The sequence below is a fragment of the Periophthalmus magnuspinnatus genome, chromosome 10, assembly GCF_009829125.3.
Source record: "Periophthalmus magnuspinnatus isolate fPerMag1 chromosome 10, fPerMag1.2.pri, whole genome shotgun sequence".
Classification (NCBI taxonomy): Eukaryota; Metazoa; Chordata; class Actinopteri; order Gobiiformes; family Gobiidae; genus Periophthalmus; species Periophthalmus magnuspinnatus.
The window spans coordinates 14,673,962-14,693,020 of record NC_047135.1 but is presented as its reverse complement, the minus strand read 5'-3'; the positions used below and the strand labels follow the sequence as shown (position 1 = coordinate 14,693,020).

Here is a 19,059-nt window from a genome sequence, read left to right as displayed (position 1 = left end):
TGATGCAACATCCGAGCAACACAAGAAACTCTCCCAAAACTTTTACAAAAAAAAAAAAAAAAAAAACAGCAAACAAACGTAATTAAAATTCAAATATCTGGTTCCAGTGCTGGGCTTGTCCACGGCACATGGCTCTTCTCTGCACCGGAGCCTTTGAGTGACAGCTCTCCTACAAACTTTATCCTAGTTTGTTGAATATTTCTGAGCTTGAGGTGGTCAAGGTTTTCCAGTAATTTAAGAGATTTAGATTTGGAGTGAAAGGCGTGAAGGAGACACAGCCCGAAGCAAAATGCATCAATTTTAAAAGCACGACATGGACACACTTCTATGGAAATGCAGGTCAGAGGTCACGATTCAGAATGCACAAGCAAATATGTTTCTTTTAAAACTATGTTGAACATGTAAGAGCAGCACTGAGAGATGCAATGAGTTTGACAGATTTGGGAGTCTTTGAAGAGGGGGTATTTTACTTCTATGGGGTATTAACTGCTAACACATAACATATTTAGATCACCACGTTTCCTTTTATAGTTTTGAAAATGCTGTATTTGCCAAAAACAATGTATTAGCATGTCTTATATGTTTCAGAGTGACATCACAAAACAATCAGCATATATTCCACTAATGAAACTACTGCACATCACATCAGATCTGTGAAACTGTATTGTATTGTATTGCTGTATTATTTTTGTATATTTATGGACAATTGTCATGTGGGAGCATGCATGATCTAGGCTTATGGGCGGAGCCTTGTACAGAATCTTACAGCTAACCATAAGGAGGGTTCGAATAGGGCCTGGGTGAGATCGCTAAAAAACATACATCATACATGGATGACATCTAAAACCTTATCAAGCATGGTTTTGTTGAGGGAGCAATGGGAACAAGGGGAACATGGGAACAAATAAGAGTCAGGTTTGTGGAGATGCAAGCCCAGTCATGGTAGTGCATTTTTTTTTTTTTCAATAATAAAAACTACTATTTACTTTTTTATTATTATTACTTTTTTAAAGTATAATATTAACAAACTGTTAATGTCACTATGATTTAAGTCCCTCCTCATGTTTAGTTACAGTGTTAGCAACAAAAAAATAAAAAAATAAATGAAAAAATGAAAAAATTGGGGGCTAGGGTCTTTTGGTAGTTTGATATTTATTTAAATCTTACTTTTACATTTTGTTAACTATATGAATCTGAAATGACTAAATACAGAAACAGCTCTTTCTTTTCAAACCTGCATCGCTGAGTCTCTGCTGTCATTGAAGTAACAAAGCTGTGAATTTTGTATATGTTTTTAGCATATTTGAACCCAACATGTTTGACCTAGAGTCGAAATTTGCTGAAGAAACACAATAAGTTTGGAGCAGTGGGCGGAGATAGGAGGTAGATGAAGTAAGATAATAATGAGGGAACACTAGTATGACAATGTCCTCTTTAAGACACTTTGCAACACATTATCTTCTTATTTCAAGCTACTTAGATAAAGAGTCCAAATCTTTAAACCCATATTTGGTTTTGCTGTATATATATATATATATATATATATATATATATATATATATATATATATATATATATATATATATATATATATATATATATATATATATATATATATATATATCGTAATCCATGCTGAGTGAGTGTGAGTGTTGAGGGAGCTGTCCATCAAACGGTGCTGCTGAATTTAAATGGGTCCTTTTTCTCTTATTGAACAGATCGGCCTTGGTTCAAATGCATAAGGAGGGATGGAGAGATGAGGGAGGGGAAGAGGGGAGGACGTTGGAAGAGGAAATCTAAATCAAAATCTGACCTGTGAATAAAAATCAGTGGTGGATCTGGAGACTGGAGGAGGTGAAGGGGAGGAGAGGGAGAGGAGGCTGAGGGTTCTGCTGCTGTGGTTTTTACTTCCTGGTTGGACACAGGCAGCAGATATGACATACGTAGAGGTACTTCTGTAACTGTACCTTAATGTTAACAATGCCCAAAACTTGTCTAAATTACACAATGTGATTAGACTAATACAATTAAATGAGAACAATGGAAATAGAAAGTTAAAATCACACGGTCCCAGTTTTATATATTACTTTTCCACCTTCAAGGCTCAAAGTTACATCCAGGAACCACTCACCCATACATTCATACACCAGTGTACGCAGACACTGGGGGTGACAGGGGTTAAGTGTCTTGCTCAAGAACACAACAACAACATTCATTTGTGGGACATGGAATCACACTGCCAACCTGTGAGTCAGTGGATCTGACCGCTCTGACTACTGATGTTTAGAGCGGGATTCGAACCATCAACCATCAGATCAGTGGACAAACACTCTACTGTTGCTTGCTAATGTTCTCCATAGAGATCAGTTTTATGCCATACTGTGGTATATTATAGCCAAAGGAACATTTCCACGGAAACAAGTAGCGAATAAGAGTCAGGTCTGTGGAGATGCAAGCCTCAAAGTAAGGATGCATGTTTTTGTGTGTTTTTATGCGGTTTGTGCTCAGATTAAATGAGCTTATTTAAGATGATAAGGAGATGAAAGTGATTGACAGGCCTTTGAGCAGAGGTTACACTCCAATAAGATGAGCCTGTTATTGATTGATGTCAATGTTTGGACAGTATTTAAAATGTAATTAAAAATAAACTAAAAACTTTTTTTTTGTTTGTCTAGTTCTAAGTAAAAAGTTCCATACCGTGTCTTTAAATTTCACACACAGCTCATAATGTATCTGATTTGATGTTGTTATAACCTTGCATGACCCTGACTCTAATACGGGAAATGAAAACAGCTAATAGCCACTCTACCTGTGCTAGAATCGTCAGGAAAATAATGTTCAAATTCCACTGTAGGTTTGACCGCGAGGCGCACCCTGACCCAAACCGCACACATATACACACCCCCACACACCCCCACACACATATATATATATATATACACACACACAGATGGATACACACACACTTAATGAGAGAGGCTTGAGGCTCTGAACGTTCGGATTTCAACACAAGACTTTTAACTGAGCTATTAATACTGAGTAATAGGGGTCAGAGCTGGACAGGAGAGAGGGAGAAGGGAAAAGAGGGAGGGAGAGAAGGAGGACAAAGCGAGAGATAGATAAGGGGAGATGGGAGAAAGAGATACAGAGAGAAGTGGAAGGGAAAGGAGGAGGAGAGAAAGAGAGAAAGAGAAAAAGAGAGAGAAGGGCAGATGAGAGAGGGGCAGGGAGGAGTGAGGGGGAAAGAGAAGACAGAGGGAGAGAGAGGAAAAGCAGGGAGAGATAAAAAGGAGACGAAAGACAGAAGTGGGAATGGAGGATGTAGACTGAAATGAGAAGCAGAACAAGAAGAGAGGGTAACAGGGGAGAAGAAGGTAAAGAATCTAAAGGGGAGAGAGAGGTGAGAGGGAGGCAGAAGGGAGAGAGGGGGTGAGAGAGAAGAAAAAGAAAGGAAAGGAGGATGAGGGAGACAGAGTAAGAGAAGAGGCAGACAGGGGAGTAAGAAGGATGGAAAGAAAAGTGGGAGCGAGAGAGATACAAAAAAGAGAGGGGGAGAACAAAAGAAAGAGGAAAAGAAAAGAGTGAAATGGGGGTAAGAGTGAGAGGGGAAACAAGGGAAAAAAGTGGGAGAGAGATAGAAAAGAGAGAGAGAGAGGAGATGTGTGCAGACAGATTGAGTGCATGTTTCTCTGAGCTGATACAGACTGAACTCTGCTGAAAGTAGTTTGTGGTCCGATTAAATGAGTTTATTTGAGATGATCAGGATTCAGATGTGAGTGACAGGCCTTTGGGCACAGATTACCCTCTCACTCATTTATGCAAACGATTAGACACTATTTAAAATGTAATTAAACCAGAGTAAAAATTATCACTACTATTTCTGGACACTTTTTAACCCTATAATCAAACTGGTCACCTCAATGACATCATACTAAGAGGGGTTTGACATAAATCAGCTCACCTGTTTTCACATTTGAACAATATTCACAACACAATATTAGCATCTGTATTAAAAGTGCATATGACTGATGATTCTCTAATTATAAGTTAGTTAGTTAGTTAGTTAGTTATACGTAATTTGACAGGATAACACTTGCTGTAAATATAAATGAGAATTTTGCACCAATCAAGAAGCAGTTTGCAAAGAAAAGTTGAAAAATATGTTGAAAATTACAGGAAGTAGAGAGTTCTGTTTTAGAGAGTTCTACACTGATGACATCACATTCAGGAGAATTATATCCAAAAGTTTGGCACAATTTACACACACAAGAACCACATCTTTATAGTACTTTAAACATTTAAACTTTAAAATGATTTCAACAAAATACATGTGTTTCCCTACATTTTTATGGGTCAAATCATAATTTCTGTGTGAGTTAGAGGAGTTTTGTACCAGTGAACAGTATAGTTGCTATGCTACACTTATGGAATTCCCTAGTGTAATGCCATTATTTCCAACCAGGAAGTAAAATTTGAAACATAAAAAACAAACAAAAAACTACCAAGCTGGGATATTTTTAAAAATATTTTTTGTCAAATCTTAAATATAATTGTCTTGACTGTGTTTTAGTAAAATGAGTAATCCAACCTGTCATAGGCACTTTAATGATATTGGCCTATTTCTGTGTTGTGATGTCATCTGAAGGCCAGCAATTGTGCCAAACGTCATTTTAATGTTCCTAACCAGCTCAGACTAACTCTAAGAGAGGAAGAGACAGAAGAGCCTCCCTCCTGGATCCCCTCGTGTATGTGCGCTAATCACAGACAGAGTAATAGATTTTTTTTTCATCCGTGTCGTGTCGCATTGGGAAATTAGAGTTTGAAAATGAAGCCTGGTGCCCCGAAGGCCTTTCTATTCTTACTTAACAGGGCTTTGAGCGGGCAGGCAGCAGACTCACCCAGAGCGGACAAAGCAAAATGAGTTTTCAGGAATTACAATGAAAATGAGAATTTCACTGAGCTGTTTGACTCCTGTCGTCTATAGGAGCAACTTCATTATATGCATTCTTTTAAGAGCAGCTTTCAAACAACACAGGCTCAACTGAAGAAGGATGCGACCCAAAAGCAATTTAAATCAATACTTCTGGACTCACATGGACCAAAAAACTCCTATGTTAAGCTAAATGACTTATCAGTTTATGCCAATAGTTCTCAAAATGGCGCCTATAAAGAGCATATGTGGACAGAAAACTGCAGATTTTCATATCTGTGCAGTCCAAAACAAAAAATGATTTTTAATTTCTATTTCTATCTATCTAAGTTTACAAATTATGCCCAACCATTGAATACACCAGATATATTGTGGACGGATGTAAAAAAAAAAAAAAAAAAAAAAAAATACAAAGAAAATCATGCCTAACAGACAAGAAAAACAGTAAAAAATAAGTAACAACAATAATAATAACAATAATAATAATAATAATAATAATAATAATAATAATAATAATAATAATTATTATTATTATTATTATTATTATTATTATTATTATTATTATTATTATTATTATTATTATTATCATCATCATCCATTTTTATCCTTATTGTGTTGGGGTTTTTTTTTCTTTCACGTGGGAGGTTTTAGGTTTAAAAAGGGGAAAAAATATTTAAAGAAAATATTTAATCAAATTGTAACTTATAAAATAATTGCAGATGACATCAACACTTGATTAAACAAAAAGAAAAACTGTTTTGTAAAAATACACTGGTACATCTTGCCAGGGCCTATGTAAAATCAATCTGAAAAAGATGCATTATGCAACTTTTTCGATAGACGGTCCTCCACCTTTCTTTGTCTCCATGGAGATGTTATTGCATTGAATGTTCCACTGTATCTGTAATGTCAGTGTAGTCATCCAGGTTATGACCCATTGCAAAAGAGCAATTGAATTCTGTCAACTGGACAAAAGTTGTTTGTTTTTTTTGAGCGAGGACGTTTTGCCAGTCATGTAAGAGGCTTCTTCAGTTCTAGTGAGGTTGCTAGTGGACACTCCCTTATTTAAATGTCTGAAGGGAGGAGCTAACTACACTGAAACTAACACACCTATTTGTCTACAGTTTCTGTTAGTTGGATAGGTTTACTGAGCTACACCAATGCTTCTCAATTATTTTCTATCATGCCCCCCCTATGAAGAAGAAAACATTTCGCCCCCCCCCCCCCCCCCCCGGCGATTATTATTAAATAATAATAATAACAATAATAATAATTATTATTTTTAATTTTATCCTTATTTGAACTATACATATTTTTGGAACAACTGATTGAACCATTTGATACTCAAAAAATAAAATAAAATATCATGAAATTTAATTAAATATCAAATAAAAAAAAAATAAAAATTAAATAAACATTAAATTTATTTAATTTAAATTAAATACATATCAAAACAATAAATAAATATCAAATTAAAACAAGTAATTTAGCAATTTGGTACGCCACCTTATATGATGCTAACAGTGCTCACTGGTTTAAGTGACATTCACAAAGCAGGATGATTGTAGTTAATATTTGGCATGTTTACGCTGAAAAAACTCCAGCGTCTTATCAGCGTGACTGAGGTGTAATGAGGTGGCGCCTTAACGTATTTGGCTTCATACTGTCCGCTGCCACAGCAGACACTGGTCTGTCCTCGTGTCCCACCAGAGTCACGGTGAAGCCAAGTGCTCCATATTCTTCATCAGAATTCCTCGTCTTACTTTTCGGGTGACTTTCGTGCATCTCATTACCTCCGTCTATCTCCGCCTTTATTTTCATCCCTGTTAAAATGTTTTCCATAGTGTCTCTTTATCAAAAGTGTCTCTTGTTCACTGCCCTGTGTCACGATCTGTTCGCTCTCTCCTGTTCTTTGCTGTGTGCGCGCTGCGTACGCGCTGTCTACAGTACTACAGTGTCATACGTGGAGTCATACGCGCCCCACTATTTGAGAACCACTGAGCTACACTAAGTCAGAACTGTTCCTGAGTCATATTTTGCATGATCATTCAGGCTCCTAATGGGTGCTCTCACACTTTTAGCATACTGGCTGACACTATTGTTTTCTTTGTTCTGATTTAGGCCTTAGGATGGGGTTATGAATATATAATAGTCCTCATCAAAAACATGCCTGAAGATGTTAAGATGTCATCCATGCATGTTGGAGTAATCAATCTCTCACAGGCCCTATTCGAAACCTCCTTGTAATTAGCAGTACAATCCTGTACAATGCTCCGCCCACAAGTCTACATCACCCATACTCCCACACAACAATTCTCCATAAATATACAAAAAAAAAAAAAAAACATGACACAAAACTGTACACAGCAACTTGAAAAACTTGATGTGATGTGCAGTAGTTTCATTTGCGGTATGCATGCTGATTGTGTTGTGATAGTGCTCTGAAAGGGGGGCTCAGAGTGTCAAAAATGAAACTAAAACTTATAATACATGTTAATTAATTGTTTTCAGTGAATATAGCATTTTCAAAAAGGGGGGACATGGTGATCTAATACCTAATAGTAAAATACCCCCTCTTTAGTTGTGATTCTTTTTGACTGTGTGATAAAGTCGTCCTGTTCCTCCTCCTCCGACAATGAGCGACAGGAGGCTTTTTGAAACTGACAGGTGCAGATCTGAGCCCGCCGCCCTGGTTACCGGCACCTGTCAATCATTTTCCCCAAAAGAGAGAGAGAAAAAACCAAAAAAACCAAAAAAAAAAAACAGGACAACTCGCTTCTCGCTCTTCACCGGGCCAAAGCGTACTGTCTAAACTCCATCAATCACTCTACCTCTGCCTCTTTATCCTCATCCTCTCCTCCTCCTCTCTCTTTCCCACATCCTCTTGCTTCTCTCTCTTCTGTCTAAACACATCCCCCTTCTACAGTCTATCTCCCCCCTCCCTCTCTCCTCTTCCTCCTCCTCACTCCCCATTTTGCCTCTTCCTTTTCTTCTCCCACCTCTCCCTCTTTCTTCTCTCTCCTCCCATCAACCATGCTTCCCCTCCTCCTATTTCCTCTGCACTCCTCTTTCTACCCACTTTGCTTCCTCTCATCTTCCTCCCCGCCACATCTCTGCCTCTGCCTTGTCCTCGCTCATCTCTCTCTCCTTTCTCTCCTTACACCTCCTCCCCTCTCTTCCTCCCTTCTCCGACCTCCTCTTCCTCTCCTCTCTCTCCTCCTTCCTCTCTCCTCCTTCTCTCTCTCCTCATCTCCCTCCTTTCTCTCTATACACCTCCTCCCTTGTCTCCCCTTTCTTGTCCTTTCTTCTCCATCTTCCTCTCCCCCCTCCCTTTCCTCTCCTCTCTCTCTCCTCCTGCTTTTACTCTCACCTCTCTTCTCTTCCTCCTCTCTCATCTCTCCCTGTCCCTCTCCTTACACCTCATCTTTCCCCCCTTCTTTTCCTCATCCTCCTCTCCTCTCTCTCCTCCTCAGTCTCCTTTCTCTCTACCTCCTTCTCCTCTCTCCATTTCCTTTCCTCTTCCTGAATTTCAAACATGTGAGGAGTCTGAGCCAAAGCGTGTGACAGATGTGGACTGGGGAGCAGAGCAGTGGAGGCGTCAGCTGTCAAACATTACAGCTGTAAAGAGCACCTTTAGTCTGATTTTGGGGCATTAAGAGTAACTGGTTTCTTGTCATTTGACAGTATATTGAACTGTTTCAACTAACATCACTCTATGACACTGTTTCATCGATATGGTGGCTGACAAACTGCATTGATAACAAAAGAATTTGATGCTATACTTTCATATGGATAGCAAGGAAACAACTAAATTGTCACAGGATGTTTTAATATTTAATTGAATCAACTTGCAGCCAGTTACATATATGGGACATTGTAATTTCAAAGGGTGTTTTCTCAAAATGCCTACACACAACAAACTTTATAGGATTTAGATGGAAAGTACAGATTTATTTATTTATTTTTTATTTATTATTATTCTTTTTTTTTTATTTATTAAAGTTTTAACTCCAAAAAATTAGAATGTATAAGCAATTTTTCAGTGAGATTTAATTTAGTCAGATACTAAATAAGATATCCAAGATCCTCTGTATATTTTTTAGACAGCAAAATGTAACAAGTAATTTATGTTTGTACACTTGCAATTTCTTATTTTTATATAAAAATATTTCCTGATGAAAAACATTTTTTTCTTACTTTTGTGTGAGTAACCTACAGGGAAACTTTCAGATTGATACCTCTAAATTTAATATTTTTTCCTATTCACCTGGAGCGTCTCACCTTAATATATTTTGGGAAAGAGTCTGAGTGTTGCATATCACTTTGCACACAGCTAATATATATATATATATATATATATATATATATATATATATATATATATATATATATATATATATATATATATATATATATATATATATATATATATATATATATATATATATATATATATATATATATATATATATATATATATATACATACATACATATACATTCTATATGTGTCATTCTATACAATAACGTTCAGATGAATGCAGCGATTGGCCCTGTTTACTCACATTGTGATGTGAGTAACCAGGCAGGCAGAATGCATGTGACAAAGCTAAGAATAATAATGACTCATTACTATTATTCAATGTTTATGTAGCTAGCACTAGAAGAGCCTTATTTACACTGTGTGTCAGGTTTGAAGTGGTCACTGGTGACTCAACCGTCCACACATATTCAGGGACAAAGGCTAAGCTGAAGCCTCTTTGCTAGATGCATTAGTTTGTGTTGTGCTAATCATGCTAATATGGTGAATACAGAGCACAATTGCTAATCACATATATTCAGTGGCGCAGGGTTAGCTATAGCCTCTCTGCAGGATTGCCAGATTTTGAGAGAGAAACAAACAATCAAGTCTAAGTCTGAAACAGACACCATCAGCCCAACAAAAATGAAAAGAGAAACCAATTATAATTATATAATAATTAGATAATTTTAATTGCAAATTTAAAACCTCAGTATGTAACATTTTACCAAAAAATTGATTAAAATAAAAGCATGTTTTTTTTTTTTTACAATATGGATGTTTTTAATGCATTGAAAAACTTCAAAGTGTCCTCAGTGCAAGTGGGCTTGCATCTTCACAAACCTGAATCTTATTTGGTCTGCTTGCTTCCATGGAAATGTTGTTCCTTTGGCATAAAATGTATCTATCTCCATGGAGAATGAAAGTATGGTTTTAGCTTTCTATTTCTATGGAATCATGCAGGTGATGTGCCACCTCCAGAAAGATATATATGGCAAATGGTCACATTTTTATATAGTGCTTTTCCACCTTCAAGGCACTCAAAGAGCTTTACAGCAAAGAACCACTCACCCATTCACACACACATTCATACACCAATGTACACACACAATCAGCAAGAGGTGGGTTATGGGTCTTGACCAAGAACACAATGACAGCATTCATATATGGGAGGTTGAATTGCACCTACATAGGCCTACTATCACTTTAAAGATGTACTGTAACATTTCTGCCACCTGTGTGTCCCTGGAGATGTTACTGCGTTGCCTGGAAGGTCCACAGTATGGTTACTTTTATACAGTTCTTGGTGTTTTTATTGCTTGAGAAATAGCCTAGTTGGCCTATGGTGTTACCCTATTTGCTTGTCTCAGATTTCAATGATTTAATGCTATACTGTGGAACATTCCAGCCAAAGCAAAAGCATCTCCATGCACCAAAAACGTTGCATAGTGGATCTTTACATCATTCACAGTTTTATAACGTTAAGACCTTGTGTTTCAGCCAGCCATTACACAAAAGTCACAAAAACTATTTTCCAAAACGCAGTAGACTTGATAAATTTGCCTCTCTGCTATCTGCAACTCTTTGGTGTTATACTAATCATGCTAATGCTAATGTGTTGAACGTAGAGGACAAATGCTAATCGGAGTCAGAGCTAGCAGCGACGTTAGCTGTGTCCTTTTTACTCATGAATGAGATTAGCTGGCAGCATTTAGCACCACATATATTTACATACACAAATGACAGCAGTGAATTAGTCCTCTTTGGGCATGCTTTGGGTTAATGCAAAAAAACAGCAACAACAACAACAACAACAACAACAACACAGATACAGGGAAAACATGCAAATTCCACATGGAAAAACCCCACCTGCCCCAGGAATTGAACCAAGACCTTTTTTACTGTGAGATCAACAAATGTACTGCCACTGTGTCATTGTGGTGTGGTAACCCCTAAAGGGAAAAAAAAATATATAAAAAAAATAATAAAATAAAATAAATAAATAAATAAATAAATAAATAAATAAATATATATATATATATATATATATATATATATATATATATATATATATATATATATATATATATATATATATATATATATATATAAATAAATAAATAAATAAATATATATATATATATATATATATATATATATATATATATATATATATATATATATATATATATATATATAAATATCCTGTAGCTAAATCTAAAGTTGGATTTTTTGTCATTACTTAAGCAGTTTTTCTGAAAAGTCACTCCTCTCTCCCTCTCTCCTCTCCTCCTCTCTTTATAGTTTCCTCCAGCTGTGCCTCATGAATCACAGAGGGCCCAGGAGCCTGCAGTGGTTTTTCTGCTACGCCCCCTGCTGGTGGCTGTTGGTGTGTGTGCTCTGATAACGTTAGATCTGTCTCAGTTTGAGCCCAGAGAAAGTCCAGTGCTGAATCTGTTAGAAGTGTGTTTCAGAATAGTCAGTAACCACTGAGCAAAACACAGTCTAGGCCAGAGGAAGAGCCGTATCTGATCTTAGGTTTGGAAGGTAAACTCAGAAATATATTTGTATGTTAGCAAAGAAAATAAACAGACTTAAGGCAGTTTTTGGCCTTTGAAATAACTAATCTCTTTTCTCAGTATCAAACATAACATAACACTGAAGTAGGGCTGACAGAGGAATTGAAAATCAGATACTACTCAATACTAAAACTAGTATTTAAACTAGACTCATATGAGAAAGTATCAAGACTAAAAAAGGCACATTCACAGGACAGAAATGAACCTTTCCTGAATAGCTTTAGAATGATCTTTAACCATATCAGAACAAGTATAAGACACGCCCATGGACCACTTTGGAAACTACCAGGATGACTGAGGAATTACACAGATATAAGGCCACTTGGGTAGAAGTTCTCCGATTTAATGTTGAATATCACATTGTACTATCTAAATAAAGAGTGTTTAGAGCGTCTATTCCTTAGAGTCAAAGTCAAGTTTGAAATTTTAGTACTCTGGAACAGCTCCCGCGAGAAGCTGTTGGGAAAAGGTGGAACGTCATGACAAATATTTGATTGGTCAAAGGTGGAATGACAGAAGTAAAACTAAGACTGCAACAAACATTTATGCATAAATTAGATGTCTTCTGATCAGAAGTGGGTAAGAAGAAGTGAGTAAATACGTATTTGGGAAAACTACCATTCAACTAAAAGTAATTAATGGTTTGAAGAACAAACCATTAAACAATGCACGAAATGTGGTCTTTTCACAGGATAGACATAAAAATGAGACAAACTAAACCATATCTGAAGGAGCAGTAGAAGAAACACAAAGGCTCAAATCATTTCATATTGTCCATGTAAAGCTTTTGTCACAGTGGGAAGAGTAACCACAACTTTTACTGAAGTAGGAATACTGTTACTTCAATATATTATTCAAGTAGCAGTACCATTAGTTCATCAATAAAAATATTAGTAATATTAAGTGGGAAAAATATGCTGTTGGAAAAGTAAAAGCTCTTTAAAATGTCACTCAAGTAAATGTAACTGAGTAAATGTAACTGAGTACTGTCCACCTCTGCTTCTGAATATAAACATAATCGTACAAACCACAACAAAATTGGCATCAAACTAGGACTAAAACCAGAACTAAACCAGGACAAAACCAGGACTAGAATGGGACCAAACCAGAGAACTAATCAACACAAAATTCAAATGTGTTGCATTCTTGGCTTGTCATCTAAACCTTCATGCACTGATTCATTGCTTATTACCAAACTCTGTGGATTGTACAGTTATTTCAAGAGATAAAAGTGTCTCATTTTAAACTTCTTCATATCTGAGTGAGTGCCTGTAATGACCGTTCTGTCAAATGCCTGCTCATTCTGCAGAAATCAAACTTTAATGAGCCACTCCACTGTTTTTCTGCTCCTCCCCCTGATCATAAAAACCTAATGCCCCCATAGTTCAACTCTCTATGCGGCGGCCATCTTTAAGGCGCTGTGTGGTTCTAAAGTTACTGCATCTAATTGACAAGACAAAGAAATATAGAGTCTAGTTCACAAAGCGCGAGGGGATTGTGTCAGGGATAATTGCAAACACAGATTCACAACTGACATTTAAGTCTCTGCCCTTTCTCTGTCCGAAAATACTAAAGCTGTCAAAGCCATATAGTTATCTTATGAGAATGTTAAACTGCAAAACTCAACTCAGCTTGTGTTCATTACAATCCAGTGTTCTTCCCAACATTTTAAATAATCTTGCGCAATGCATTCACTTTGCTGTCACAGGTAGCACCCTGGGGCAGACTGATAGAAGTGTGGCTAGTGTATAGATCATAAACTACATATAAATGGACGTAGCTAACCTGCTAGTTGCCGTGTTTCAAATAGGAGATGATGACTCTGGCTTCAATTCAATTTACATTGAAAAACTGTGGCCCCTCTCTCTGCTGCTGTCAGCCTCGTCATTTTGGTCTTAAAATGTTCATATTAACCCTACATCCCTACAACTCTACATGATCCTGGTATTTTTTTATGTGGCAATTGTGCCTGTAAATCAAGATATGAACAATAATCACAGATGAATCATGCACCATCTTTCTTTACAGTCTGTGGTATGGTTATGGTTAAAGGTGCTGCATCTGATTTTTGTTAATGTGTTTTCTTTATTGTCCTCATAGGAAGATGTGTCCTCTGCATTTGACCCATCCTTCAGTGTCTCTGGGTTAAACCTGTCAGGAGCAGTGGAAACCATCTCCAGATGTTGAGCTAGTCTTGGTCAGGATTACCATAGCTGGAGGATATGACCTATTGTGCATGTTTTGGGTTGATGGGGGGAAACAGAAGCTCCTGGAGGAAACCAGGAACCTTCTTGTTGTGTCATGCTTTTACTGACAGAGGATTGGCAGTAGACCTCTTCCTTAAAAAGACCTAAGCTGATCGATGACAATTCAAAATCACAGAATCCAAACCCGTGATTAATTGCACAGCCCTGCTATAGTTTATTTTGTGACATTTTAATCTGGTGATGTCCTATTTATGCATCTGTAAATAGGTTCTAATTGACAAGACAAATAAATAAATTACCTAATTCCTCTCGCTAACACAAGCTGGAGCTGGGACGACGCGTCAGGAATAATTACAGACAGAGATTCACTCCTGACATTAAGTTTGTGCCCTTTGAGTCCATTTGAATACTCAAGCTGTAGTGCCAAACGCTAGCTCACTGAGACTAACGTAGCGACGGGGACAGAGTCAGCCTTGCCGCCAGCCAGTTGGGCTGATGCTAATGCTAACAGGAAGCACATTTTAAAGGTTATGTACATGTCAGAGAGTTTTAGACTCTCTCGCAGTATAAATTTTCTTACTCTGGCAAAGAGCAGGAATTCTGAGCTGACAGGCCAACATTTATTTTACACTGAACTCTAGAAATGATTGAAGTTTTATTTTTTCCAGTATTTTGGAAGATATGCTGGTTTGGTTTTGCGTGAGTGTCTTCTCTCTCTTCCGTCTTTCCCTCCCTCTTTCGCATACTGCCTTTCTCTCTCTCCCTTCCTCTCTCTTTCTATGCTCTTTCTCTCTAAACCCTACTCTCTCTTCTTTTCTCTTTCCATTACTCTGTCTCTCCCTTCCTCTGTCTCTCTTTCTTCTTCCCTCTTGTTTATTGTTGTCAAGTTTTTAGTCCATGTGAAACCCTGCCTCTCTTTTCTTTCTTCCTTCACTCTCTCCTTCTTTTCATTCCACCTTCTCTCTCTCTTCTCCCTCTCTCCTTCTTGTTTTGTGTTTTGATGTTCTTGTCGTGATTGACCCAAAAAACATTCTCCTTCTCTCTTCTCCTCTCTCACTCATTGTCTCAATCTCTCCTTCTTTCCCCCTCTTCTTGTCCTCTTGTTTTTTTTGTTTTGTTAGGATGTTCTTTTGGTTCATGACCTGGTTGTTGTGTGGGCCCCTCCTCTCTCCCTCCCTGTTTCCCTTTTGTTTTTTGTTATTGTTCTTTTGGTTCTTGACCTTGCTGCTTGTGGATCGATGCATGAGGCAGTGACAGGGACAAACCGGTACTGATTAGTCCCAAACACAAAGTCCAGACCAGGTCATGACCCAGTTCAAAACCAGACCAGACCGAGTCTAGACCATGTCCGGACTGGGTCCATACCAGGTCCAGACTGGGTCCATACCAGGTCCAGACCAAGTCCAGACCAAGTCCAGACCAAGTCCAGACCAAGTCCAGACCAAGTCCAGACCAAGTCCAGGCCAGACAGAATCCAGACCAAGTTCAAACAGGGTCCTAACCAGGCTCAGACAAAGTCCAGTCCATGCCCAGACTGAGTCCAGACCGGGTCCAGACTGAGTCAAGATCAAGACCAGACCGAGTTCAGACTGAATCCAGACCAAGTTTAGACCGAGTTCAGAACGAGTCAAGACCAAGTCTACACCAGATCAAGTCCAGACCAAACAGAGTCTAGACTGTTCAGTTGGGTCCAAACAGGGCCCATATCGGGCCCAGACCTGGTCCGGACCAAGTCCAGACCGAGTCCAGGAGTTAAAGGATATTTTTAGGTACTAGCAGATGCATGAAAAGCAACAGTTTGAAATGATTCAGGCTGTTAAATGCCCCATGGACCAGGTCTGAGTCAATCATTTTAACAGAACTCATTAATCTAGAGTACATTTATCAGAGATATGCAGCTATATTAACTGATTTTTATTCTTTAGATATTAATAGCTCAGATATAGATTTGAAGGTGCTGTTCCAGATTTTTACCATCTTAAAATGCAAGAAACAGAACTAGTTCATTTTAAACAATTTGCAGCAGTCAAAAGTTATTCCTCAATTACCTTATGCATTCAGAGCATTCTAATTATTCCCCGTGATGAGTTTATATGCACTGTCCACAACTTTCAGAGACCAGAGTGAAATTATGCTGTCACAAAAAAATCTAACAGCAACTAGCATGCTAGCATGCACTTCCTGATTCTCTGACAATAACACACTTTATAATTAGATGCAGACAGTACACAATGGACTTATTTTGACCTAACAAACTGCTTATACAATATTTTTGCTCAAATACATGGGAAGAATGAGACAACAATTAGACATTACATTTGTACACCGCATGAAACTTGGTGCTTGGTGGAATCTAAAAGTATTTTGATTGCAGACTGCATTGTAGAGTGAATCCACTATTAATGTGCAAAGTAAGAAGTGTATGATCCTGCTCCAGTAGACCACAGAGGAGCAGTAAACACTCTCAGGCTCTACTGAAGAGGTGACATTTAAACACAAGTTCATTAAGTCCACCCCAATAACAACTGCCACATCTTCTCTCTCTATCTCTCCCTCTCAGTCCTTACCCCCTCCATTTTTCATTCTCTCTACTCCATTCACACTTTAACCCCCCCCCCCCCTCCCTTTCTGTCCCCCCCCCCCCCCCCCCCCCCCCCTTCTGGACTCTCTTTCTCTATCTGTTTTTTGAACTCTTTCTCTTACCTTTCTTTCCTCTCTCTTTGTCTTCTTAGCTCTCTTTCTCTTGGCTTTCTGTTCTTCCCTTTCTCTCTCTGTTACTTTCACTATCTGTTTTTTGATCTCCCTTATTCTCTTTACTAATTTCCATCTCAAAGTCCATCCAACACAATATTTAGTTTCTTCTTGCAGGACATTAGACTTTTTTGGGTACCACATGAACAACATACAGGTGTGGAAAATACTTGTCAAGTTTGTCAAATGTGAAATAAATTATAATTTTTTTTGTCAAAAATAATTTGCAGTTCATCATCTTAAAGTAACACCATGCAACTTTCTGGAGGTGGCATGTCCCCTGCACAATTCCAAGGAAATAGAAAGTTAAAACCCTACTTCAGAACACTCTCTATGAGGAAAATGTTTTATGCTCTCCTACAGTCCAAGTAAAGAGTCAGGTTTGTGGACATGCAAGCACGCTCACAGTAAGGACATGTTTTTCAGTGCAATAAACACATCAAAATGAAGAAAAAAAAAAAAAAAAAAATGCTACCTTAAAAAAAACTGATATCTTCCTTTCTGAAACTTTTCCAATTCCTCCTTAAAGTGAAGCTCTGGTACAGGTCTGTTGTTTGTAAGGAGTTTCAGATCCAGAGGACCCAGAGGGAGAGAGGAGGGAGGAGGAGGAGGTAAGGGGGAAGGGGGCTGCATCAGAGGCTTGTTAGAGCTCATAAAGGACACAACTGTAAGACAATGGACAGATACAGAGGAGACAGAGGAGACGGGAGTGAACAGGAGCTACACAGACTCAGCGGGGAAGTCCAGGAATAGAAGGAAACTCAAAAATAAACCAGAACTTAAAGGCACACTGTGCAACTTTTCTGGGTGGAGAAGTCATCATCTGCCTGTCTCAATTGAGATGTTATTGCTTTGTCTAGAATGTTCCACAGCATGGCACACAGTAAAATGTTCTATCTCTATCTTGCATCTATTCAATTACAGCTTGTTTTATTGCTCAAAATACCTTGTAAAAACATGCATTCTCACTGTGAGTGGGTTCGTTACTCGTCAGATCTAACCTGTAATATGCCTAATGGTGTTACCTATTTGTCTCAGTTAATGCCATTCTGCGGACAAAGCAACAACAACTGTTTAGAGACATGTAGGTGATGAACTGTCCCGTCTAAAAAAAATAAAATTAAAAAATGACATACTGCATCTTTAAATGATAAAGAGTCATATTTTTATATAGCGCAATTCCACTTTCAAAGAGCTTTACATCAAGGAACCACTCAGCCATTCTGGGATCTGATCGCTCTACCAGTGATGTCTTTAAGTTGAGAGCGGGGTTCAAATTGCCAACCACTGTATCAGAGGACAAGCACTCTCCCCTCTAAGCTACTGCTGCCCACAAGGGATGTTTTTTTGACATATTTCATGAACATACCTATTTGTATTGTAAGATATTAAAGCGGGGGTAGTTTACTTGTAAAGGCTGTTAACTAGTAACACATAACATTTAGATCTCCATGTTACCTTTTATTGTTTTGAAAATGCTGTATTCATCGAAAACATGGTATTAACATGTTTTATAAGTTTCACGCTATGAGTCCCCCTCCATTTGCTCTGCAGGTTAAGTCACTCCCCCTTCAGAGTGCTATCGCAACACAATCAGCGTGCATCCCAGTATTGAAACTACTGCACATTGCATCAGGTTTGTGAAGTTGTTTTGTACAGTTTTGTATCAGGGTTTTGTATATTTATGTGGAATTGTTGTGTGGGATCATGGGTGATGTGGCTTGTGGGCGGAGCTTTGCACAGAATCTTACAGCTAACCATAAGGAGGGTTCCAGTGGGACCCATGACAGATGAGGGAACAACGTTATAGCATGGTAGAAAACTAAAACAAAAAGGATTTAGCTTAACACTCCCTCTTTAAGTAAAACAATCATATTACTAACAAACTTTAGTTTGAGCTCCAATTTAAACATATTATTTAATCTAAAATTAAACTTGAACCCACATATCTCTCTCTTACTCTGTTTTGTATGTATGAATTCTCTAGTTTTAGTCTATAAACTTTTGTGTCCTGTTGAACACATGACTAAAACTCAGATTTTTCAATCGTCGTGAGTGAGGCCAGTGCTGCATGTACACATTCTGCATAATCTAAAAATAAGTAAAACAAACATTCTGCCTCCATGTTCTGGTCCACTCTCTGTTGTGTTACTGAGGCAGAGTGGTTATCATGTCTCCTTCTCTGAGTAAGGAGGTTCTGGGTTAGACTCCTGATCTCTCTGAGTGAAGTGTGCAGGTCTTCCCTGTGTTACTGTGGCAGAATGGTTATCCTGTCTCTTCTTCTTAATTGATT

General features: G+C 37.9%; 1 protein-coding gene across 1 annotated transcript in view; it reads right to left on the bottom strand.

Moving 5' to 3' along the window:
• The window catches only part of il1rapl2 (interleukin 1 receptor accessory protein-like 2), a 226,860-nt gene that overhangs the window by 67,241 nt on the left and 140,560 nt on the right, over nt 1-19,059 (bottom strand). The window lies entirely within an intron of this gene.